The sequence below is a fragment of the Nycticebus coucang genome, chromosome 4 (assembly GCF_027406575.1).
Source record: "Nycticebus coucang isolate mNycCou1 chromosome 4, mNycCou1.pri, whole genome shotgun sequence".
Classification (NCBI taxonomy): Eukaryota; Metazoa; Chordata; class Mammalia; order Primates; family Lorisidae; genus Nycticebus; species Nycticebus coucang.
The window spans coordinates 112,435,369-112,461,293 of NC_069783.1; the positions used below are offsets into that span (position 1 = coordinate 112,435,369).

The 25,925-nt window shown below is 44.3% G+C and overlaps 1 non-coding gene and 1 pseudogene across 1 annotated transcript; both read right to left on the reverse strand.

The window, feature by feature from the left end:
* Positions 1–16,977: 16,977 nt before the first annotated feature.
* On the reverse strand, positions 16,978–17,634 carry LOC128584385 (high mobility group protein B3-like; annotated as a pseudogene).
* A 4,058-nt stretch (positions 17,635–21,692) lies between these two features.
* Positions 21,693–21,799, reverse strand: LOC128585062 (U6 spliceosomal RNA). Its single transcript, XR_008379811.1, has one exon. It is a non-coding gene; the product is annotated as a U6 spliceosomal RNA (small nuclear RNA).
* Positions 21,800–25,925: the final 4,126 nt, after the last annotated feature.

Here is a 25,925-nt window from a genome sequence, read left to right on the forward strand (position 1 = left end):
GAAGTGGACTCTTGTTTAGGCCCCACTGGTGACTTTCAGAAGTACCCTATGCTGGGGCCTCTGCAGAACCTGAGTGTTGCATTAGCACCCAGGTAGCCTTGTAGTCTGGCTTAAAAGCTACCCCAACATTTGAGATGGTATTGAGGAAGGGGTAAAATGAAGGTACCTTTGAATGTTTTTCAAGGTGAATTGTTCCCTTTATAACTTTTTAAACTTCTCGCAGAGTTAGATGAGATGGATACTAACTGACAGAAAACTGAAGGAAAGCTTAGGGCTTTCATCCTCTGTGTTTCTTTAGCCTGAGTTTACCATAAGCTTTCTTTGGGTTTACTTATTCTCGGTGCCTAAAAGAACGAATTGAAAATAATTTCTGTTCTTTGGCACTTTTGCCCAGTGGATGCAACCTTTTATCCTCAATCCAGTTCATGTATCTCAGGCAGTGATCCATTGTATATCAGCCAGTATTCCCTATTAGGACCGCTAGACCTAGCTGACAGCCAGGAGCAGAACTGTCCCCTTTGTAGAACTTCAGCAAAACTTACCAATTAGTTCTTCTAGTTTTAAGCTGTGATCTAGTGAGCTTCCATCAGCACACTTAGGTGAACTCGCCAGGCCTGGGAAAGGGACAGCATGCAACCCTTCCTCCAGTGAGACAGGATGGCAGAGCTGTAAAAGGTATTCTCTCAGAGGCTGTTACCCCATCTCCTCTTTCTGTGTGGGAGTGTGGGAGGATATCTTTTTTAGCAGGTTGTGGTTTTTTATGGTGTTTTTAAAGCAGCGTGAGAGTGAGGATTCTTTAGCATGCAGTGAAGTGACCAGCCACCGCCCCAACTAGTTCAGGTGCAGTGCTTGCTCTGGAATAGCCATTTTGATACAGAGGGGCCTGTGTATGTTGTTGTTTAGTGGTTTTTTTGTTTTTTGTTTTTTTGGTAGAACAGCTTTTCGTTTATTTAAAGAAATAAGGCCTCTGAAAGCCTTCTCAAAGCATAGTTCAAAAAGCAACTGGTGTGGACAGACGGGGGCTGAGATACTGCTTGCCCACGTCACGGTGCACCCCACCCCCTCTGGAGGTGGAGATCCGACCTTTACACTGTGTCCTTACAAAAGTCAGCAAGTTTGGTTTCTCATTCACCACGAGAAATCCCAGCATTCACAGTCCCCTTCTGTCAACAGCTAACTTCTATAAAATAGGTCTTTTTATTGCAGAATCTAAATGCCACATCTGATTCCAGAGGCCTTATTTTGACCTATGTTAGTCCATTTGGCCTCCACAATGCCTTTTCTCCCTTTTTAGCAATATGGCTCTGAGCACTAAGATTTGATTGGAAATCATGCTAGTGTTTTCAGAGTTTCCAATATTGATTGTATTGAAAACCACTTCCTGAGTCCAGAGCTGCTCAGATGTTATCTGTGGGGAATTAGTGTGCCCGTAATTTATCAACCTCCATATACCAAGGACTTTGTCTGCAGTGTAGTGGGATTAGCCATACATGCTATCAATGATACGAAGTTGTAAAGGTATTATTAATAGATTTCTCTAAACACAACTTGATCAAAAAGTAGATGTTAAGCAATTTTCTCTTTGTGCTGCTAAATTGCAGATACTCTTCAATATTTTCTCTTTACATGTAAAAATTACCAAGAACCTGCATCCAAAGCAATGTAGTAGTATATGTATGTGTGTATATATCTATTTATTCTAATTCACTTAATTAGCACTTCAGAAACTTTTTTGAGTTGCAACAATAAACCTTTACATTTAGTTTCATTTGTAGTAATAAAAGTTCTAGATCACCAAGCTCCAGAGGATTATATTTTAGATGCACAAGTTTCTGGCTAGAGCCCCTGGGGCATTCATTTGCTGGTCTCCCATGTGATACTATCAGAGGAAAGGGCACTAGGACATGTAAAGAAGGAGCCTTCTCCCCTGTCCTCTTCACTTTCTATGGTAGCATGAGGGAGAAGGCCAATAGATTAGAAATGATTCCTGCATCTCATTAGGAAGTGGGGACAGGAGTTCTCCTGGGATCCTTTTCTTGATCAGAGATGAAGAGAAAGGTCCCTATCCAAGTGTTCTCATTTAAAAAATGGATCTGAGTGGTACTTGGTAGTTTCAAAGAGTGGTGCTACGTGAGCATTGCTAATGGGCATCTGTCAACAGCTAACTTCTGTAAAATAGGTCTTTTTATTGCAGAATCAGTGTCTTTGGTCTCCCTAACACCAAATTGTGCATGTTGTGCATGTGCTGGCCCTGCTGCCAAGATGTAGCAAGCATGCCATGTTGTGGCTGCAGCTGAGAGCAAAAACTGCAAAAAAAAACAAAGTCTTTCATTGGATGCCAGTTGTGTGATACAAAGGCAATGTCTTTGAAGTGAAAGAAACACACTTAGATACCTACAACTCAAACTAGCTAGCAATTTTTTTCTAAGTATTTGAGGTTAAATCCAAAACCTACCTTCTAATTTTATGCTGTATTTATATATGTACATAAGTGTGTATATATAGAAATGTTGATTTCTTTTGAATTCTGAATGTAAATATTTCCTGTAAATTGAGAACCTGCCCGCTTATTTTTTCCTTTCCCCTATTCCCTCCTCCCTTCAGTTCTATTTATTCTTTTCTTGACTTCCCCCATATGGGGCATCTTACTACTTTTTTTTAGAAAAGTATAAAAAAATTTCTTAGTTGAATTTGTTTCTGTATCATAGAATTCAGTTTTACATCTTGCTATAGAATTCCTGTCTGTTTTGTGTTAATATTTTTCAACATGCCTGATTGTGTTTTGCATTTTTATTACAGTTTTTATTGTGTGCAATGCATTGTATCGGGGGAATGCACTTGAGTGCCATTTCTGATGCTTGCTGTCATTGTATGACTGGTTTATGCTCATTTATGTTGTTTCTTTGGAAGCTATAGTGAGCCTGATGTTTTCACATAAAAAAAAAAAAAATTGCTTCCTAAAACTTTTCTAAGCTCCTCTAACTTCTTCAGTGCGTTTGGGATCAAATTGGCCCTGAGCGCAGTAAACCCGACTTGCTCCTACCCTTACGGTTTTCCAAGTTTGTACCAAATCCCTCCCCTCGTCTCTGGCTTTCACCTGACAGGGAAGTCTTGTAGATTTAAAACAGGGGTTTATGGCCTGCTGTATATTTTTTATGTTTATTTTAAGAAGTTGGGCTTATACTTTTAACCTACAAATAAAAAAACCTACAAATAAGCAGAAACTTACTTTGTAATGAACACATATAACACCTGCTCTGTTAGAACCCGTTGAGGCTTATAAAATTCATGTGCAATTTAAAATAGTTTAACCTAGTAAATTGCACACGAACTTTATGGACACCCTGTGTATAGGGGTGGGAGACAGGCTTGGTGCTTTAGTGACAGGTGACTTTAGAGAATATATATTAAGGAATAGTTGTCCTCCAAAAGAGACCAACACAGCTGCTGTGGAGGCTCCCCAAGCCTTTGGCTCCCGGGTTGACTCTGCCAGAAGGTATAATAGGTAGGTGCCTACTGAAGGGCCAGCCTGTGAGGCCTCGAGCCACTGCTGCTCTCCACCCTTGTACTGGGGGATCCATCCATCTTGACTGTACCAGCTGCATACCTAGATTGAGGCATTTTTAATGATTAGAGAAGACCCAGGAGTGGTACATGAGAATGATGGTATTTATCATCTCACCTAGGAGGCACACATTGGGTTTTTGCCATTAAGAAAATGTTCCTCGGGTGGTGCCTGTGGCTCAAAAAATAGGGCGCCGGTCCCATATGCCAGAGGTGGCGGGTTCAAACCCAGCCCCAGCCAAGAACAAAAAAAAAAAAAAAGAAAATGTTCCTCTGTAACTTTTGGGAAAGATTACTGTGAGCATTTCTTGAGTCTTTCGTTCATGTTTAAGTTTCATTCATTACTATTCAACTTGATAGACTAGATTTGTTGAGAACCTAAAAGCTGTCTGCATTTGGATAAGTCTTGGGAACTAAATCTCATGAATCGGGGTCTGTCACAGATTGCCTCCCTGTGAATCCTCTGTTGAAACCCTCCTTGCCCAGTGTTCTTCCTCTGGTGCCCCCAGAGAAATGGAGCTGTTTGATTTGCAGCAGTGGTCTGTTGGCCCCAGCAGTGTGGCAGGGCACAGTTGAGTGAAGAATGCCGTTTAGTGCAAGAGCTGAGCAAGGGAGGAAGCCTGGGAAAGTTGGTTCTTTTTGATACTCGCAGTTCAGGCCTCCTTCAGGGTGAAAGTCACTCCGTAGGCCCCTTGTTGAGGGCTTGCCTGGCTGTTCACTACTGGGCCCTTAATCTAGTACCCTGCCCTGAAACCCATTCGTACCTGAGCAGATGTTGCTGGCCAGTGGACACTCAGGGCCTTTCTTTCTATGACAATATTTGTGGCACTGAAGAGGGTAAAGAAGCTTGAGCCTTCTTTCTGACTTCCACTTTATGGGGCAGAGAGAGCTTTTTTTCTACGTATCACATTGCAGTCTCACCGCTACCAGGAAAAAAATCATCCTGTTCATGGTTTATACTGAATTTGCAAACTACTGATGTTATTTTTAAATAACCACTTGTTTCTATCATCAAGCATGAGAGGTGGGAAGAGGTACATGGTATCTCTGCAATAAAACTTTTGCCAGGTTCTACCTCCTCTGAGCAGAGGATACTTTTATATGTAGGCATAGATCTTCCTCCTTTACTCATCTGACATGGTGCATCTTGAGACAACAACATCTGATGGAATCCAAAGACAATTTGAAACAAAGGTGGATGTAAACTTGCACTGTATTTTTATTTCATTCTCTTTTTTTTAAATTTCCTTTTATATTGCTACTCTGTTTGGGATCGTCCATCAGTGTGTGAAGGGCACACACTGTCTGATACTGCACTGCTTTGTTCAGCCTTCCTGGGAACATAGTACCAAGTGTCCAGAATTGATTGTTCCAGCCATTTTGATATGTACTAAAAAAGTTGGTCTCATGCAATAAAAATGTATTGGCTGCATTTAGCAAGGTTTACTCTTGCAAGTAAAAATGATCAACCATGAAACAACAAATTCTGTATTTTGTTGTGTTTTTTGTTTTTGGGTTTTTTTGTTTGTTTTTGTAAGATTCTTAAATAAATTAAACAAAATTAAATAAATATGCTCCTCCCATGGTGCTTTATTTGTCTGAATTTGAAACCCCCCTTGAGCTATACCATTCCCACCTGACTCGCCCAGAGGGCTTCCCATTTATGGGATTTATTTATTTATTTATTTATTTTTGAGGCATAAGTTTCACTTTGTTGCCCTGGGTAGAGTGCCATGTTGTGTAGCTCATAGCAACCTCAAACTCCTGGACTTAAGGCATTCACTTGCCTCAGCCTCCTGAGTATCTAATAGGTGCCCCACCACAATGCTCAGCTGTTTTTTTTTTGTTTGTTTGTTTTTTAGACAAAGTCTCACTTTGTCACCCTCTGTAGAGTGTGATACAGCTCACAGCAACCTCTAGCTCTTGGGCTTAGGCGATTCTCTTGCTTCAGCCTCCCGAGTAGCTGGGACTACAGGTGCCCACCACAACGTGTCATAGTTATAAAAGTGAATTAGAGAAAGCATCTCATGGTGAGGAAAAGATGCATATAGCACTCTTTTTTTTTTTTTTTCATAGAGACAGAGTCTCACTTTACTGCCCTCGGGTAGAGTGCCGTGGTATCACACAGCTCACAGCAACCTCCTAACTCTTGGGCTTATGCGATTCTCCTGCCTCAGCCTCCCGAGCAGCTGGGACTACAGGCACCTGCCACAATGCCCGGCTATTTTTTTTTTGTTGCACTTTGGCCGGGGCTGGGCTTGAACCCGCCACCCTCGGCATATGGGGCCGGCGCCCTACTCACTGAGCCACAGGCACCGCCCTGCATATAGCACTCTTTAGGGCAGAAAATGGACTCAGGGCCAGCCTCCATTAGTGCTTCAGGCCTGAGCTCCCTTACACTGGTCCAGAGACTGAGTCATGAGCATCTTCCTGAAAGAGGCCACAAAGCCAAGGGCAGCCAGGAATGCTGAGGGACCTGGGGCTCCAGGGCTCTCTAATCGATCTATTCCTGGGGTGGAGCATGGCTAATAGCAGCTGTTCAATCTGCTAGTGCAAAATTTGAGCTTTTTATGGGGGGAGAACAGATAAGCCAGGTGTGGTGGGTGCACACCTGTAGTCCTAGATGTTCTGGAGGCTGAGGCAGGAGGATCATTGGACATTGCAGTGAGCTGTGGTTGACACTCCTGTATTCTAGCCTAGGTGACAGAGTGAGTATCTGTCAAAAATTTTTTTAGCAGGGCATGGTGGCTCACTCCTGTAATCCTAGCACTCTGGGAAGCTGAGGTGGGTGGATCATCTGAGCTCATGAGTTTGAGACCAGCCTGAGCCAGAGCAAGACCTCATCTCTAAAAATAGCTGGGCATTTTGGCGGGTGCCTATAGTCCCAGCTACTCAAGAGGCTGAGGTAAGAGAATCGCTTGAGCCCACCAGGAGTTGGAGGTTGCTGTGAGCTGACACCATGGCACACTACCCAGGGCGACAAAGTGAGACTCTCTTAAAAAAAAATTTTTTTTTAATGGAACATGTAGGCAATGATCCTAATATTGAGCACCAACTGTGACTATCACTGTCAAGTGCTTACTCTATTGCTGTATTCAAGCCTTAATCCTTTTCCAGTTTTCAGGTGAAGAAGATACTTCACTCATGAGCTATGAAAGTCCTTTTAGTTTCAGATTTTTGTGGAATTGGCACCTTTATTCACTTTTCATTTATTCCATGGGTGTTTAATAAGCTGCAAGATGGGGTGGCGCCTGTGGCTGTGAGTAGGGTGTGAGTAGGGTGCCGGCCCCATATACCGAGGGTTGCGGGTTCAAACCCAGCTCCGGCTGAACTGCAACCAAAAAATAGCCAGGCGTTGTGGCGGGCATCTGTACTCCCAGCTGCTCGGGAGGCTGAGGCAGGAGAATCACGGAAGCCCAAGAGCTAGAGGTTGCTGTGAGTCCTGTGACATCATGGCACTCTACCGAAGGCGGTAAAGTGAGACTCTGTCTCTACAAAAAAAATAATAATAATAAGCTGCAAGATGTCCGGCACTGAGCCACATGCCTTTTGCAGTGATGCTCACTCAGGAATCATCCTGACAGTGGAGGGAGTAACCAGGTGAGCAGGTGATTTCTCTGCATCACGGCAGTTGGGAAGAAAGCCTCGTGAGCTATACGTGCTAGCAGAGGTCGCAGGGGTCCCTTAGGAGGTCACTGACCCTTAAGCTGACACCAGGGTGGTGAGCATCTTTAGAGAGCTGACAGAAAACATTCTGGTCAGGTGAAGCCAGTACCCATGCTGGGGCTGTGGCTATCTCATACCAGCACCCAGCTCTGGGGCTATTGGCTGGAAAATAGTGACTTGCCAAGGAGTCTAGTCAACTCCTGCCACTAGATTGGGAATGGACAGGAAAGAAGACACAAGTATGCTGGGCTTGGTGGCTTATACTTGTAATCCCAGCACTCTGGGAGGCTGAGACAGGTAGATTGCCTGAGCTCAGGTGTTCCAGACCAGCCTGAGCAAGAGTGACCCCGTCTCCAAAAAAGTAAAAAAAAACTTGGCTCAGTGCCCATAGCTCAGTTGTAGCTACATACACCAGGGCTGGTGGGTTCAAACCCAGCCCAGGGCTGCTAAACAACAACAACTACACCAAAAAAAATAGCCAGCTGTTTTGGTAGGTGTCTGTAGTCCCAGCTACTGAGAGGCAAGAAGATCACTTGAGCCCAAGAGATTAAGGTTGCTGTGAGCTATGATGCTATGGCACTCAATCCCAGAGTAGACTCAATCCAGAGTGAGACTGTCTAAAAAAACAAAAACAGGGCGGCGCCTGTGGCTCAGTCAGTAGGGCACCGGCCCCATATACCAAGGGTGGTGGGTTCAAACCCGGCCCCGGCTGAACTGCAACCAAAAAATAGCTGGGCGTTGTGGCGGGTGCCTGTAGTCCCAGCTACTTGGGAGGCAAGAGAATCGCTTAAGCCCAGGAGTTGGAGGTTGCTGTGAGCTGTGTGATGCCATGGCACTCTACCGAGGGCCATAAAGTGAGACTCTGTCTCTACCAAAAGAAAAAAAAAAAAAAGAAACGCAAGTGAGAAGGGATTGTCACAGAACAGCCAGGTCACTTTGCCTTGTGTCAGTGTGGGGGCTGTCTGCACCAATCATGTTAAAATCCTCTCCGCTGGGTGGCGCCTGTGGCTCAGTGAGTAGGCGCCGGCCCCATATACTGAGGGTGGTGGGTTCGAAAGTGGCCCTGGCCAAACTGCAACAACAAAAAAATAGCCAGGCGTGGTGGTGGGCACCTGTAGTCCCAGCTACTCGGGAGACAGAGGCAAGAGAATCACCTAAGCCCTGGAGTTGGAGGTTTCTGTGAGCTGTGATGCCACAGCACTCTACTGAGGGCGATGAAGTGAAACTCTTGTCTCTAAAAAAAAAAACCTCACAGCCTCCCTATGAAGTATAGGTACTGTCACTGTCACTTTATAGGTGAGACAGACATGGAGGTCAAGGATCCAGCCAAGAGTGGGTACCACTTCCAGCCCCAGCAGTGTGTGTGTCCAGGAGCCAAGGTGTGGGAGCAGAGGAAGGAGGAGACAGTCAGGGTGGACTTTAATGTCTGGAGTTTCTCTATGGAGTTTGAAATGCATAAGGGAATTTAACGAAATTCATAAATGGCATTAATGTTTAGGGGAATTTAATCTGCCAAATATAGGAGATACTACATAATTGAGTATTAACCAGGAAACAAGTGAAAGGGAGTATTTCAAGTTTTAAATAAAATTCGACTAAAATATTTGTCCAAGTTCGGCTTGAGGACTGAAAGGAAGCTTCAGTTTTTAAATGTATATCCTTAAAAAATTGGGTATTAATTTGAATAAGAAATGAGACAGCAGACTAATAGAACCTCTGCCATCCCTGTTGAGTTTTGTTTTTTTTTTCTGACACATTCCTGTTTGACCTTGTTTCCCTTCGGTGTGATCTATCTCCCAGCCCTGTTTCAGCCTCCCCGTGTGTGGCCCTGGGCCAGTGCATTACTGATGTTTGTGCTGGATGGTACTTGATGGTGGGTGCGCTCTGGGCTTTGTACAATGTTTAGTAGCATCCCTGCCCCTACCCACCAGATGCTAGTCATCCCTCTGCACCTGTTGTAACGACCCAAAATGTCTCCAGATGTAGCCAACTGTCCCCTTAGGGACAAAATATAACTGGCCTAGGCAAATCGGTCATGAAGAGGAAAAATCTGGCATCCTGGAGAGTGTGTGTGTGTGTGTATGTATGCACATGCACGTTAGTGTGCTTTTTATGGAGGACCAGTCCCACGAACAAAGGGCACCACCCCTGAGATACAGAAAATACAAATGTTAATTGGCTGGGGGTTTGGAGTATGTACAATTTCCATAAGTATGAATATTTATCAGCTAGTCATTTGAGAGCATGATGTAAAGAAGCCATCTGTGGAGGCCTTTATGGAGAGAAGAGGCTAAAAGAAATGTGCAGAATGCTTATTTTTAGAGTCCAATTCTCAGCGAGTTGGCTTCATCGTCTGAAAGCTGCCCACTTTGGGTGTTGAGTGTCTTATTGGTTAGAAGAGGCAAGGGCTATACTATTGGTTCCCAATCACCATTGTTTAATGAAGAATTACCCCTGAGTACGATGCCAAGGTGAAGTAGCTAGGTGGATGCTAAATTAGTCCGGAATACTTCATTTTACTTTTTTGATTGGTTGGTTGTTTGAATAAGCATATGACAGCAGACGACAGACAGGTGAGAGTGAATATATAATGAAAATTGTTTCTTTCCTGGATCCTACCGCCTGACCCTGGTTCCCTTTCCAGTCAGTTCTTGTCCCTTTCTTTAGTAAGTAGTCTTTCTTGGGAAACTTCAGGGGGTAAACTTTTGAGTATTAAAAAAAAAAAAAAAAAAAAAAAAATGCTAGGGTGGCGCCTGTGGCTCAAGGGGTAGGGCGCCGGTCCCATATGCCGGAGGTGGCAGGTTCAAACCCAGCCCCGGCCAAAAAAAAAAAAAAAGAATTTACTTATGGGCAGCACCTGTGGCTCAAGGAGTAGGGCGCTGGTCCCATATGCCAGAGGTGGCGGGTTCAAACCCAGCCCCGGCCAAAAACCACAAAAAAAAAAAAATGCTAATAGCCGGGCATTGTGGCAGGTGCCTGTAGTCCCAGCTACTCGGGAGGCTGAGGCAGGAGAATCGTCTAAGCCCAGGAGTTGGAGGTTGCTGTGAGCTGTGTGACGCCACGGCACTCTACTGAGGGCAATAAAGTGAAACTCTGTCTCTACAAAAAAAAAAAAAAAAAATGCTTTAACTTTGTTTGTCATACCTTTACTTCCAGGTAAGATTGGTTTTCATAAAGATTAATGTTTGAGATTTTAATTACTAGGAGAATTCAAACTAGAATACTGTATTAATTATAGGAAATTCAGTAGCATGAACCTGTAATCAAAAATTAAGGGTGGGTGAAGATGTCTACAGCAAGATGCCGCAGTTGGGCGGCGCCTGTGGCTCAGTGAGTAGGGCACTGGCCCCATATACCGAGGGTGGTGGGTTCGAACCCAGCCCCAGCCAAACTACAACAAAAAATAGCTGGGCATTGTGGTGGGTACCTGTAGTCCCAACTACTCTGGAGGCTGAGGCAAGAGAATCGCCTAAGCCCAGGAGTTGGAGGTTGCTGTGAGCTATAACGCCACAGCACTCTATGGAGAACAATAAAGTCTCCACAAAAAAAAAAAAAAAAAAAAATGCCCTGCTGTGGCCCCTTTACCTCTAGTCTTAGATCAAGGTAAGTCATACAAAGCTCTTGTGCCCTGTGTTGATAATGGGTTTCTCTTTAGCTTTCTGTTCCCACAGTTTATCTTTCTAGTGTATGTCTTATCTGGAAGTTTTAATATGAAGATCGGTTTATTATGTCCTTAAATGTTTGTATGCCCCATTTTTTGTTTTCTGCCCATAGGGAGTCATACTTAAGAAGCATAAACTGGGGCGGTGCCTGTGGCTCAGTTGGTAAGGCGCCGGCCCCATATACCGAGGGTGGCGGGTTCAAACCCGGCCCCGGCTGAACTGCAACCAAAAAATAGCTGGGCGTTGTGGTGGCGCCTGTAGTCCCAGCTACTCGGGAGGCTGAGGCAAGAGAATCGCTTAAGCCCAGGAGTTGGAGGTTGCTGTGAGCTGTGTGATGCCATGGCTCTCTACCAAGGGCCATAAAGTGAGACTCTGTCTCTACAAAAAAAAAAAAGAAGAAGAAGCATAAACTGTAGGCTCGGCACCTGCAGCTCAAGCGGCTAAGGCACCAGCCACATACGCCAGAGCTGGAGGGTTCGAATCCAGCCCAGGCCTGCCAAACAACAATGACAACTACAACCAAAAAATAGCTGGGCATTGTGGCGGGCGCCTGTGGTCCCAGCTACTTGGGATGCTGAGGCAAGAGAATCGTTAAGCCCAGGAAGGTTGCTGTGAGCTGTGATGCCACGGCACTCTATCCAGGGCGACAGTTTGAGGCTCTGTCTCAAAAAAAAAAAAAGAAACATAAATTGTAGCTGGGCATTGTGGAGTGCACCTGTAGTCCCAGCTACTTGGGAGGATGAGACAAAAGAATTGCTTAAGCCCAAGAATTTGAGGTTGCTGTGAGTTGTGACACCATAGCACTCTACTGAGGGCGACATAGACTCTGTCTCAAAAAAAAAAAAAAAAAAGAAATAAACATAAATTGGGCTGGGCATGGTGGCTCACGCCTGTAATCGTAGCACTTTGGGAGGCTAAGGTGGAAGGATGGCTTGAGACCAGGAGGTTGAAATTAGCTTGAGCAAAAGTGAGACCCCATCTCTACAAAAAATAGAAAAACTAGCTAGAAGTGGGGTCACATGCCTGTAGTCCTAGCTATGTGGAAGGTGGAGGAGGGAGGATCTCTTGAGTCCCAGCGTTTGAAGTTGCACTAAGCTATGACGATGCCACTATCTATACTCAAGGCTGGGGAATAGAGTGATACCCCGTCTCAAAAGAAAGAAAAAAAAAACCTTTTGTAAACTAAAACAAGGATCAGGGCAGCGTCTGTGGCTCAGTGGGTAGGACACCGGCCCCATATACTGAGGGTGGCAAGTTCCAACCCAGCCGTGGCCAAACTGCAACAAAAAATAGCCGGGCGTTGTGGCGGGCACCTGTAGTCCCAGCTACTCGGGAGGCTGAGGCAAGAGAATCACTTAAGCCCAGGAGTTGGAGGTTGCTGTGAGCTGTGATGCCATCGCACTCTGCCCAGGATGACGTAGTGAGGCTCTGTCTCTAACAAAAATAAAAAGTAAAAGAAAAATAAAACAAGGATCAGCAAAGTATAGTCTGTGGGTCAAATCCTAGTTAACCACCTATGTTTTATTGTTTTGGGTTTTTTTGTTTTTTGTTTTTTGAGACAGTCTCACTATGTCACCCTTGGTACAGTGCTGTGGCGTAACAACTCACAGCAACCTCCAACTCCTGGGCTTAAGCGATTCTCTTGCCTCAGCCTCCCAAGTAGCTGGGACTACAGGCACCTGCCACAACACCTGGCTATTTTTTTGTTGTACTTGCCATTATTGTTTGGCAGGCCTGGGCTGGGTTCGAACCGCCAACCCTGGTATATATGGCGCCCTGACCGCTGAACTACAGGTGCCGAGCCTTTTTTCTTTTTTTGAGACAGAGTTTCATTCTGTTGCCCTGGGCAGAGTGCCGTGGCATCACAGCTCATAGCAACCTCAAAATCTTGGGCTTAAGCAATTCTTTTGCCTCAGCCTCCCCAGTAGCTGAGATGGCAAGCCCCCACCATAGCACCTGGATAGTTTTTATAATTTTAGTAGAAATGGGTGGGATCTCACTCTTGCTCAGGCTGGTCTCCAACTCCTGAGCTTAAGCAATTCACCTGTCTCAGCCTCCCAGACTGCTAGGATTACAGGCATGAGCCACCGCGCCTGACCTACCACCTGTGTTTGATTGGCCTTGCCAGCTGAGAACGGTTTTTACATTTTTAAATGTTTAGAAAAACAATAAGTATTTTGTAACATGAAAATTATGTGATGTTCAAATTTCAGTGTCCATAAATAAAGCTTTTTTAAAGCATGGCTGTATGTATTGTCTTTGCCTGCTTTAGTGCTTTGGTGACAGAGTTGCATAGTTACTGAGATTGTATGGTCTCCAAAGTGTGAAATGTTTCTTATTTAACCTTTACAGAAAAAGCTTGCTGGACTGTGGTCTAAAAACAAGAGTAATAGTAGAAACAGAAGTGAAAATTAGTAAATTTGATAGTAATTCCTGACCAAAGCTCAAATTGATACAGTCTTGTGGTACCATTTTATGTTCTGAGGACACAAACTACGCTGGAATAACTGTGGTAACTAATCAGGATGTTTCACCCACAACTTGTCAGGCTGTCAGATGGTTCTGGCCACCTCCTTAACTAGTTTCTTAGTTCAGTGGCCTCCAAACTTTTTAGTCATATACTGTAACAGGATTTTTTATTTTTTAGAAACAAAGTCTCACTGTGTTGTCCAGGCTGGTCTTAAAGTCCTGGCCTCAAGTGATCCTTCTGCCTCAGTTTCCTGAGTAGCTGGGACTGTAGGCATAAGCCACCGTGCTTAGCCAAAAAGAAAAGATTGCTGGCTTGGCGCCCGCAGCTCAGTAATTTAGGGCGCCAGTCACACACACCAGGGCTGGGGGTTTGAACGCCGCCTGGGCCTGCTAAACCACAATGACAACTACAATAACAACAACAAAAAAATAGCCAGGTGTGGGCGGCACCTGTGGCTCAAAGGGGTAGGGCGCCAACCCCATATGCTGGAGGTGGCGGGTTCAAACCCAGCCCCAGCCAGAAACTGAAAAAAAAAAAAAAATAGCCAGGTGTTGTGGCACATGCCTGTAGTCCCAGGTACTTGGGAGGCTGAGGCAAGAGAATCACTTAAGCCCAAGAGTTGGAGGTTGCTGTGAGCAGTGACACCACACACTCTACTGAAGGTGTAATAGTGAGACTGTCTCAAAAAAAAAGATTGCTTAGCATACTTCTATTCTCCACTGTTGGTTCTTTTTTTTTTTTTTTTACTGTCAACTAATGTTTAATAAGCATCTATTATAGATGAGGTTCTTCCTTACTAAATTTTTTTTTTTTTTTGTAGAGACAGAGTCTCACTTTATCACCCTCGGTAGATTGCCATGGCCTCACACAGCTCACAGCAACCTCCAACTCCTGGGCTTAAGCGATTCTCTTGCCTCAGCCTCCCGAGTAGCTGGGACTGCAGGCGCCCGCCACAACGCCCGGCTATTTTTTGGTTGCAGTTCAGCCGGGGCCGGGTTTGAACCTGCCACCCTCGGTATATGGGGCTGGCGCCTTACCGACTGAGCCACAGGTGCCGCCCCATCTGTTTTTTTTTTTTAATTTCAAATATTATTTACAGATTTGATATTGGGAATATAAATGGTCTATTTCTGGGTTTGTGATAGTATGCATATGACTGGCATACGTTTTTTTTTTTATTAAATCATAGCTGTGTACATTAATGCGACCATGGAGCACCATACACTGGTTTTATAGACCGTTTGACACATTTTCATCACACTGGTTAACATAGCCTTCCTGGCATTTTCTTAGTTATTGTGTTAAGACATTTATATTCTACATTTACTAAGTTTCACATGTACCCTTGTAAGATGCACCGCAGGTGTAATCCCACCAATCTCCTTCCGTCCATCCTCTCCCCTCCCTCCCCTCTCTCTCCCCCTTCCCCCTATTCTTAGGTTATAACTGGGTTATAGCTTTCATGTGAAAGCCATAAATTAGTTTCATAGTAGGGCTGAGTACGTTGGATACTTTTTCTTCCATTCTTGAGATACTTTACTAAGAAGACTATATTCCAGCTCCATCCATATAATCCACTCTTGGTTCTTAACTCATTTATTTATTTATTTTTATTTTGTTTTGGGACAGACTCTCACTCTGTTACTCTGGGTAGAGTGCTCTGGTGTCATAGCTCACAGCAACCTCAGACCCTTGGGTTCAAGCGATCCACCTGCCTCAGCCTCTTGAGTACTTGGGACTACAGGCACCTGCCACAATGCTCAGCTCCTTTTTCTATTTTTAGTAGAGAAGTGGTCTCCCTCTTGCTTAGGTTGGTCTGGAACTCCTGAGCTCAAACGATCTACCCACCTTGGCTTCCCAGAGTGCTAGGATTATGAGTGTGAGCCACTGTGTCTAGTCTATTAAGTTAGAGTGTGCTACTGCACTAATGTGTACACTGTAAATTTCACATAAATAGAACTTCTGACACTTCCCTTGTCCTAGGAGTCACCTTTCTTGTCATCTCATATGGGTTCACACCATGTTGGAGCTGATTGCTCCAGAATGTTGTCCAGTGTTAGAAGTACTTCCAAAATAACTTAAAGGGGCGGCACCTGTGGCTCAGTGGATAGGGTGCCAGCCCCATATACCAAGGGTGGTGGGTTCAAACCTGGCCCCAGCCAAACTGCAACAAAAAAATAGCTGGGTGTTGTAGTGGGCACCTGTAGTCCCAGCTACTTGGGAGGCTGAGTAAGAGAATTGCCTAATCCCAGGAGTTGGAGGTTGCTTTGAGCTGTGTGACACCACAGCCCTCTACCGAGGAAGATAAGTGAGACTCTGTCTCTACAAAAAATAAATAACTTAGAGGCCTTTCCAGGCCAGTGCTTTTTGTTAGAGAAAAGGGCATCTGGGTGGCGCCTGTGGCTCAAGGAGTAGGGCACCGGTCCCATATGCCAGAGGTGGTGGGTTCAAACCCAGCCCCGGCCAAAAACCACAAAAAAAAAAAGAAAAAAGAAAAGAAAAGGGCGTCTGTCTGCTCAGGATGTGAAGTATAGAGAGAATCCTCAGCAATCCATCCTATCAAACCTCCCCAATTCCACAAAGCAAGGACCTGAGGAGATCAAACAAGTTACTTGAGGCCTAAAGAGGGTTTATGGCAGATCTGGAGCTAAAACTTTGGTTGCCCATTGTTCTTTTGGGCCACGCTCTTTCCCTGGGCTTCCCCTTCTCTCTCCATTCACCTGCTCTGCTCCCTGTTAAGCCACTCTGTGAAATGACCATTGAACCACTCTAGATTATTCTGAAACTACTCGTTGAAAGGTACCTACGTAAGTTTTGTATAGAGGCTTTCAGTGGAGCCACTGGGAATGTATCCTCCCCCATTAGGTGGTTTTAACTCATAGACACAGAAGAAGAGGAAAGAAAAAGTCCCAATCCTCTGTGAAGCCTGTTGTAGTGGGTTGAATATGTCCACTTGGAACCTGTAAATGTGACCTTGTTTGAATAAAAGGTCTGCTATGAGCTATGACGCCAAAGCACTCTCCCAAGGATGACAAAGTGAGACTGTCTAAAAAAAATAAAAAAGAATAAAAGATCTTTTTATATATAACTAATTTAAAAATATTTTGTTTCTTTTTTTTGAGATAGAATCTTACTTTGTCGTCTTTGGTAGGGTGCTGTGTGTCACAGCTCACAGCAATCTCAGACTCTTGAGCTCAAGCGAGTCTCTTGCCTCAGCCTCCCCAGAAGCTGGGACTATAGGCACCTGCCACAACGCCTTAGCTATTTCTTTTTTTTTTTGACAGATAAACAGTTTTTTGTTTGTTTGTTTGTTTTGTTTTGTGTTTTTGAGATAGACCCTCAAGCTATCGCCCTTGGTATCACAGCTCACAGCAACCTCCAACTCCTGGACTCAAGCGATTCTCCTGCCTCTGCCTTCCAAGTAGCTGGGACTACAGGCGCCCACCACAACGCCCCGCTTTTTTTGGTTGCAGCCGTCATTGTTGTTTGGCGGGCCCAGGCTGGATTCGAACCCGCCAGCTCAGGTGTATGTGGCTGGTGCCTTAGCCGCTTGAGCTACAGGTGCCAAGCCAGATAAACAGTTTTTTATTCATCCTCTTCCTCCTCTTCTTCCTCTTACACCTTTTTCCTGGCAACTGTAATGGGACCCTTGAGCCATCAAACTTTCCTTTAGACTTAAGTCAGCGACATCCTCCTCATCCTTCTCCTTCATTGGCTGCCTTAGTGATCTAAGGCTGCTTTTCACTGTCACTTAAGTGATTCCACATCTCATCCAGCTTTTTTGCCACATCTCTAATAGAGATACCAGGATGTGTAGACTTGATCTTGGGTGGAATTCTGAACAGAAGAGGAAAAATCCAGACAGTGGCCTCTTGGGGGCATTAGGGTCCTTCTTCTTTCCTCCTTCAGCTGGTCCATAATCCTTCATTTCCCGATAGAGCGGACTTTATCAGCCTCTGCCAGTTCATCAAATTTAGACTTCTCTTTCCCAGACATTGCCCTCCACCTTTCAGAGCCCTTCTTGGAAAATTCTGCAAACTTTACAGGGACCTCTGGGTTTTTCTTATGTTCTTCTCTGCATGTCTGCACAAAGAAGGCATAGGCAGGGTGACACCTGTGGCTCAAGGATTAGGGCACCAGCTGCATATACCAGAGCTGGTGGGTTCAAACCCAGCCCTGGCCAAAAACTGCAAAAAAAAAAAAAAAGAAAAAAAAAGAAGGAGGCATAGGCAGACATCTTGCCCTTTGGTTTCTCAGGTCACCTTTAGCCATTTTGACTGTATTATTCGCAAGTCTGGGCAGTGCAGGGCACAACCTATTTCGTTTTTTTTAAGAGACGGGGTCTCAAAAAAAAAAAAAAGAGATGGGGTCTCAGCTCGGAACCTGTAGCTCAGTGACTAGGGTGCCCACCAGCCACATACACCGGAACTGGCAGGTTCGAATCCAGCCTGGGCCTGCCAAACAACAATGACAACTATGGGGCGGCACCTGTGCTCTGTGAGTAGGGTGCTGGCCCTATATACTGAGGATGGAGGGTTCGAACCTGGTCCCAGTCAAACTACAACAACAACAAAAACAAGAAAAAGGGTGGCGCCTATGGCTGAAAGGAGTAGGGCGTCAGCCCCACATACCAGAGGTGATGGGTTCAAACCCAGCCCCAGCCAAAAACTGCCAAAAAAAAAAAGAATAAAAAATAGACGGGCGTTGTGGTGGGCACCTGTAGTCCCAGTTACTTGGGAGGCTGAAGCAAGAGAATAGCCTAAGCCCAAGAGTTGGAGGTTGCTGTGAGCTGTGTGATGCCACAGCCCTCTACCAAGGGAGACAGCTTGAGACTCTGTCTCAAAAATAAAAAAAAAATAGATGAGGTCTTGCTCTGGCTCACACTGGTCTCAAACCCATGAGCTCAGCCAATCTACCGGCCTCAGCCTCCCTAATTTAAAAATCTTGAGATGAGATCATCCTGGGTTAGGGTGTGTCCTAAATCCAATGACAAGTGTCCTTAGAAGAGGAGAGAAGACACATAGAGGAAAAAAACCACATCTAGATAAAGGTAGGGGTTGGAGTGATGTACCATCAGCTAAAGACTCCCTGGAAGAAGCTGGAAGAGGAAAAGGATTCTCTTTTTAGCCTTTGGAGGGACCATGGCCGTTCCAGGCTTCTGGGCGCCAGAATTTCAAGAGAATAAATTTTTCATGTGTTAACTCACCAAGTTAGTAGTAATTTGTTATGGCAGCCACAGGAAACTAATATATCTGTAAGGAAAGTGAGTTGTGACCAGGAAGAAGGGTGAAAGCTGGAGTCCTTGCAGAGGAGCTCCGACCTAACTTGGTCTCATTTCTAGGAACACATTGAAGCCACTTAGGTAAGGTTCTATTTGCCCAATGAGAACATTCAAGGATCCAGTTGTTTCCTTTAAGAAACTCAAGCTCATGAAGGAGACAGACCAGATTAAGTGCAGCAGAAAGCATTAATAGAGAGGCAGCCAGCCAGGAAAGGCTTTTGACAGGTGGGGATATTTGATGTGGGCTTTGATTGATGAGCAGGAATTTGCAAAGTGGAGCACAAGGTCAAGATGGAGATTGGGGGTAAGGTGATGACTCCAGTATGGTGGGGTAAGAGGATAGCTTAATGTGGCTGTCCTGGGTAGAATGTAATCTTCATGACAACATGGGTATTATCTTCCCTCATGCCCCTAGAATAGTGCCTGATACTTGGTAGATTGTAAACGATTGAATAAAGGGAAAAAGACACGTAATCTCATCTGATGCAGAAAAGCAAGGGGTTTGACAAAGTCCAATGGTAGAAATACTCAACAAACTAGAAATAGTGGGAACTTCATGCAGGTCTGCAGCTAACATCATACTTAATGGTGAAAAATTGAAATCTTTTCCTCGAAGATCAGGAACAAGATAAGGATGTCTGCTCTTAGCACTTTCATTCAATGAGGCTAAGGTGCCAGCCACATACACCTGAGCGGGTTCAAATCCAGCCTGGGCCTGCCAAACAACAATGACAGCTGCAACCAAAAAATAGCCAGGCGTTGTGGTGGGCGCCTGTGGTCCCAACTACTTGGGAGGCAGAAGCAGGAGAATGGCTTGAGCCCAGGAGTGGAGGTTGCTGTGAGCTCAGATGCCATGGCACTCTACCCAGGGTGACAGCTTGAGGCTTTGTCTCAAAAAAAAAAAAAGAAAGGAAAAAGAAAAATCCAAAAATGAAATTAAAAATAAAAATCAATTCCATTTACAATAATATAAAAAATAATGTAATATTGGTCAGGCGTGGCGGTTCATACCTTAATCCTTGCACTCTGGAAGGCCAAGGCAGGTGGATTGCTTGGGCTCAGGAGTTCAAGACAAGCCTGAGCAAGAGTGAGACCCCATCTCTACTAAAAATAGAAAAACTAGCCAGGCATGGTGACACATGCCTATAGTTCCAACTACTCTGGAGGCTGAGGCAAGAGAATCACTTCATCCCAGGAGTTTGAGGTTGCTGTGAGCTATGATGATTGAGTGAAACTCAGTCTCAAAAAAACAACAGTAATCTTAAGGACTAAATAAGTAGAAGACTTGTACATTGAAAACTATAAAACATTGAAATTAAATAAATGAGACCTGGGCAGTGCCTGTGACTCAAGGAGTAGGGCACCGGCCCCATATATTGGAGTTAGTGGGTTCGAACCCAGCCCTTGCCAAAAACTGAAAAAAAAAAAAAAAAAAAGAGACCTGAATAAACAGAAACAGTCTGTGTTCATGGATTGAAAGACTTAATATTGCTATTAGGATATACAGATTTAATGTAAGCCCTATCAAATTTTCAATTGTCCGTTTTCTTTTTCTTTTTTTTGCAGAAATGAATAAACTTATCCTAAAATTCACATGGAAATAAATGCAAGGAACCCAGAATAGCCACTACAATTTAAAAAAATAATAAAAAAGTTGGAGTACTAATACTTCCCGGTTTCAAAACTTACTACAAACTCTGCTTGGCAGCTGTGACTTGGGCAGCTAAGGCACTAGCCACATATACCTGAGCTGGCGGGTTCGAATCCAGCTCTGGCCTGCCAAACAACAATGATGGCTGCAACCAAAAATGGCTGGGCGTTGTGGTGGGTGCCTGTAGTCCCAGGTACTTGAGAGGAGGCAGGAGAATCGCTGGAGCCCAGGAGTTGGAAGTTGCTGTGAGCTGTGATGCCATAGCACTCTACTGAGGGCGACAACTTGAAGCTCTGTCTCAAAACAAAACAAACAACCACCCCCCCAAAAAAAACTTACTACACACTTACAGAAATTGAGGCAGTATAGTGCTGGCATAAGGATAAATTGGACAATGGAATAGAATTGAGAGTCCAGAAATAAACCTTAAAGTTCGTTATTAATTGATGTTCAACAAAGGTGTCAAGACAATATAATAGGGAAAAGTTGTCTTTTCAACACATCATGTTGGGACAACTGGAAATCCACATGCAAAGAATGGACTTGGACTCACCTCACACCACACACAAAAAATAACTAAAAATGGATCAAAGATCTAAATGTAGTAACACAATTGAATCATTCAGACACAACACGTGAAAACCTTACTGACCTCAGAGTAGATGTGATAACAAAGAATAAGAAACCAAGGAGAAAAATGGATAAATTAGACTTCATCGAAGTTCAAAACTTTTGTGCATCAAAAGACATTACCAAGAAAATGAAAAGACAATTGATTGAGTATTGTGGCTCATGCCTGTAATCCTAGCAGTCTGGGAGGCGGAGGCAGGTGCATTGTTTGAGCTCAGGAGTTCCTGGCCAGCCTGAGCAAGAGGGAGACCCTCTCTCTATTAAAAATAGAAAAACTAGGCTTGGCACCCGTAGCTTTAGTGGGTTGGGCGCCAGCCATATACCCTGAGCCTGGCAGGTTAGAGCCCAGCCTGGGCCTGCTAAACAACAGTGACAACTGCAACCAAAAAATAGCTAGTTATTGTGGCAGGCGCCTTGTAGTCCTAGCACTTGGGAGGCTGAGGCAAGAGAATTGTTCAAGCCAGTGGTTCTCAACCTTCTTTTTTTTTTCTTTTTGAGACAGAGTCTCACTTTATTGCCCTCAGTAGAGTATCATAGTGTCACAGCTCACAGTAACCTCCAACTCCTGGGCTTAGGCAATTCTCTTGCCTCAGCCTCCTGAGTAGCTGGGACTACAGGCACCTGCCACAACACCGGCTATTTTTTTGTTGCAGTTTGGCCAGGGCCGGGTTCAAACACACCACCCTCGATATATGGGGCTGGCACCCTATCCACTGTACCACAGGTGCCACCCGGTTCTCAACCTTCTTTTTTTTTTTTTTGTCTTTGAAAAATATGGAACGCTTCACGAATTTGCGTGTCATCCTTGCGCAGGGGCCGTGCTAATCTTCTCTGTATCGTTCCAATTTTAGTATATGTGCTGCCGAAGCGAGCACGGTTCTTAACCTTCTTAATGCCTCCTAATGCTGCAACCCTTTAATACAGTTCCTCATTTTTTGGTGACCACCAACCATAAAATTATTTTCATTGCTACTTCATAACTGTAATTTTGCTATTATTATAAATCGTAATGTAAATATCTGATACACAGGATGTATTTTCATTGTTACAAAGGGGTCCTGACCCACAGGTTAAGAACCACTGGCTTAAGCCCAAGAGTCTGAGATTGCTGTGAGCTGTGATGCTACGGTACTCTACCCAGGGCGAAATAATGAGACTCTGTCTCAAAAAAAAAAAAGAAAGAAAGAAAAACTAACAGAGTAACAGAGCCTGGTACAGTGGCTCACACCTATAATCCTAGCACTCTGGGTGGCCAAGATGGGTGATTGCCTGAGCTTATAGGTTGGAGCAAGTTCGAGACCCCCGTCTCTAAAAAATATCTGGGTATTGCGCCTATAGTCCCAGGTTCTTGGGAGGGCTTAGACAAGAGAATAGCTTGAGTCCAAGAATTTGAGGTGAGCTATGATGTCTCGGCACTGTACTGAGTAAGGCAACATAGTAAGACTCTGTCTCAAAAAAAAAAAAAGGAAAAGGATAAGAAAAGAAAAAAACTAGCTGGGCATTGTTGCCAGTGCCTGTAGTGGGAGCTACTCATGAGGCTAAGGCAAGAGTAGCCCTTGAGCCCAGGAGTTTTAGGTTGTTGTGAGCTATGATGACACCATGGCACTCTACCCAGGGTAGAGTGAGACACAATGAGACTGTCTCATTAAAGAAAAAATAATAAACAAAAAGAAAATAAATGAAAAGATAATCCATATAATAGAGGAAAATACATACTACAAATCAGGTATCTACTAAGGGTCTAGTATCCAGGGTATATAAGGAATTCTTATAATTCAACTTAAAAAGACACAAATATCCCAAGTAGGAAATGCAAAAACGATGGGAATAGATATTTCTCCAAGAAGGTATACAGATGGCTGATAAGCATGTGAAAAGATGCTCAGCATCTTTGCTCTTCAGGGAAATGCAAATCAAAACTACAAGGAGTTGCTAGCTTACACTCACAGGGACACCTAAAGTAAAAAAGTCAGATAATAGCAAGTGTTGGTGAGGATGTAGAGAAATTGGAACCTGCATACCTTACTGATGGGAATGTAAAAATGGAAAGCTATTAGGCAGTTCTTCAAAAAGTGAAACAGGGTGGCACCTGTGGCTCAGTGAGTAGGGCGCCAGCCCCACATACTGAGGGTGGCGGGTTCGATCCTGGCCCCCGCCAAACTGCAAAACAAACAAACAAAAAAAACAACAAAAAAATAGCCGGGCTTCATGGTGGGTGCCTATAGTCCCAGCTCCTGGGGAGGCTGAGGCAGGAGAATTGCCTAAGCCCAAGAGCTGGAGGTTGCTGTGAGCTGTGACGCCACAGCGCACTACCCATGGCGGCAAAGTGAGACTCTGTCTCTAAAAAAAAAAAAAAAAAAAGTGGAACAGTTATCATACGACCCACCAGTTAGTTCCGTTTGTGGCTATATACCCCTCAAAACTGAAAATGCATGTTCAAACAAAAACTTGGATGCAAATGTTCATAACAGCACTTTTCATAATAGCCAAAAAGTAGGATCAACCCAAATGTTCATCAATAGGTGAATGAATAAATGAAAATAGGGTGTATTCATACAGTGGAATATTATTCTGCCATAAAAGGAATGAAGTTCTGTACTGTTACGTGTTACATGATAGATGAACTTTGAACATAGTAAGTGAAAGAAACCAGAGACAAAAGGCTGCAGAGTGGATCATTCTATTTACATGATATGTCCTGAAAGGAAATCCAACTCAGTTAGTGGTTGCCTCAAAGCTGGGGTGAGGGGGAGAGGGAAGAGGAGTGACTACTGCTGGAGTTTGTTTGTTTGTTTTTGTAGAGACAGAGTCTCACTTTATTGCCCTCAGTAAAGTGCCGGTGGCGTCACACGGCTCACAGCAACCTCCAACTCCTGGGCTTAGGCAATTCTCTTGCCTCAGCCTCCTGAGTAGCTGGGACTACAGGCGCCCGCCACAACGCCCAGCTATGTTTTTGTTGCAGTTTGGCTGGGGCCAAGTTTGAACCCACCACCAAATGTATATGTATATGGGGCCAACATCCTACCCAGTGAGCCACAGGTGCTGCTCGCTACTGGAGTTTCTTTAATAAAATGTTCGAGAATTAAAAGAAAAAATTAAGGCTCAGCACCCATAGCACAGTGGTTACAGCACTGGTCACATACGCTGGGGCTGGCAGGTTTGAACCTGGCCCTGGCCTGCTAGACAGAAATGACAACTTCAACAAAAAATGGCTGGGCGTTGTGGTGGGCACCTGTAGTCCCAGCTACTCTGGAGGCTGGGTTAGGAGAATTGCTTAAGCCCAAGAGTTGGAGGTTGCTGTGAGCTGTGACACTATGGCACTCTACTGAAGGTGACATAGTGAGACTCTGTCTTAAAAAAAAGAAAAAATTAAAAGAAAAATGCTCTAGAATTAGGTAGTGAATACCACAGAATTGTGTGTGTGTGTGTATATATATATATTTTTTATTATTATTATTTTTTTTTGCAGTTTTTGAACACGGATGGGTTTGAACCTGCCACCTCTGGCATATGGGGCCGGCGCCCTACTCCTTTTAGCCACAGGCACTGCCAAATTGTATACTTTAAAAGGGTAAGTTCTATCTGAATTTTGTTGTTTTGTTTTTTTGAGACAGAGCCTCACTCTCTTGCCCTGGGTTGAGTGCCTTGGCGTCATAGCTCAGAGCAACCTCAAACTCTTGGGCTCAAGTGATCCTCTTGCTACAGCTTCCCCAGTAGCTGGGACTACGGGCAACCACCACAATTCTCGGCTATTTTTATTTATTTAATTTATTTATTTTTTTACTTTCATCTTTCTTTTATTCACTCTTTAAGAGATTCATTAAGGTGAAGAATGACAGCATTGCTTTCCTAAGCCATTTTGATTGCTTTCCTAATTCATTTGTCATGACCTTTGAAACTGTTGGTTGGGTTTTTGCCTTCTAGTCATCCAGAATCTTTTTTTTGTTGTTGTTAAATCATAGCTGTGTACATTAGTGCAATCGCCTATACCCATTCTAATCTCGGCTATTTTTAGAGAGGGGATCTCGCTGTTGCTTAGGCTGGTCTCCAACTCCTGAGCTGAAGCAATCCACCCGCTTTGGCCTCCCAGAGTGCTAGGATTACAGGTGTGAGCCACCATGCCCCTCCAGGGTGAGTTTTATGTTCAAAGCATTTATATTTTAATTAGAAAAAAAGGGGAAATTTTTTCAATGATGTCTAGGACTTAATGTGAGAGAGTAGGCATCATGGGACAAATACGACAATGTGAAAATGGAATGCCTCAAGAATATCCCCAGGAGGGTCCCCACTGATATCTGGTGCCTTGAGGAAATGAAGGACTAGTCAGTCAATAAGAAGGGGTGGAGCCAAAAGGAGACCCCAGGTGCGCATGCCTCAGGTGCCCTCTGCTTGTAAGTCTAGCCCCAGCTGTTTGTGGCTACTGAGTGCTTGGAATGTGGCTAGTCTGAATGAAAATGCTCTGGAGGATATAAAACACATTAGACTTTGAAGACTTAGTGCGACAAATGGAACGTAAAGTATCTTATTAATACTTTCTTTTTATTCATCACATATTGAAATCATACTGTTCTGGATCTATTGTTAAATACAAAATTTTCCCAGTTTCTTCTTATGTCCGTAAATGTGACTACTAAAATAATTTAAAATGACGTATTTGGCTCCCATTATATTTTTATTGGGCAGTGCTACTCTTATGTAGTGGGCCCCTGGGGCCAGTGTACACGGATGGCATTAATTGATTCATGGAATAAGATTTCCCTGAGCATCCCTCGCCAGCGCTAGCCGAAAGCTGATCACAAGGGTAGGGGTTAAGCTGGGGTAGGGTGCGGTGGTGGTGTAGCCGGCGCCTTCAGTCCCACGGCGAGGAGGCGGGGCTCAGGTGGGTATTTCTTCCTCCTTGGCCGCAGAGGTTGATACTTTTGTCACTAGATCCAGAGATGATGTTTGAATGTCTTGCGTCTAATAAAAAAAAAACACAAAAAACCGCAAACCAGAGTAAAA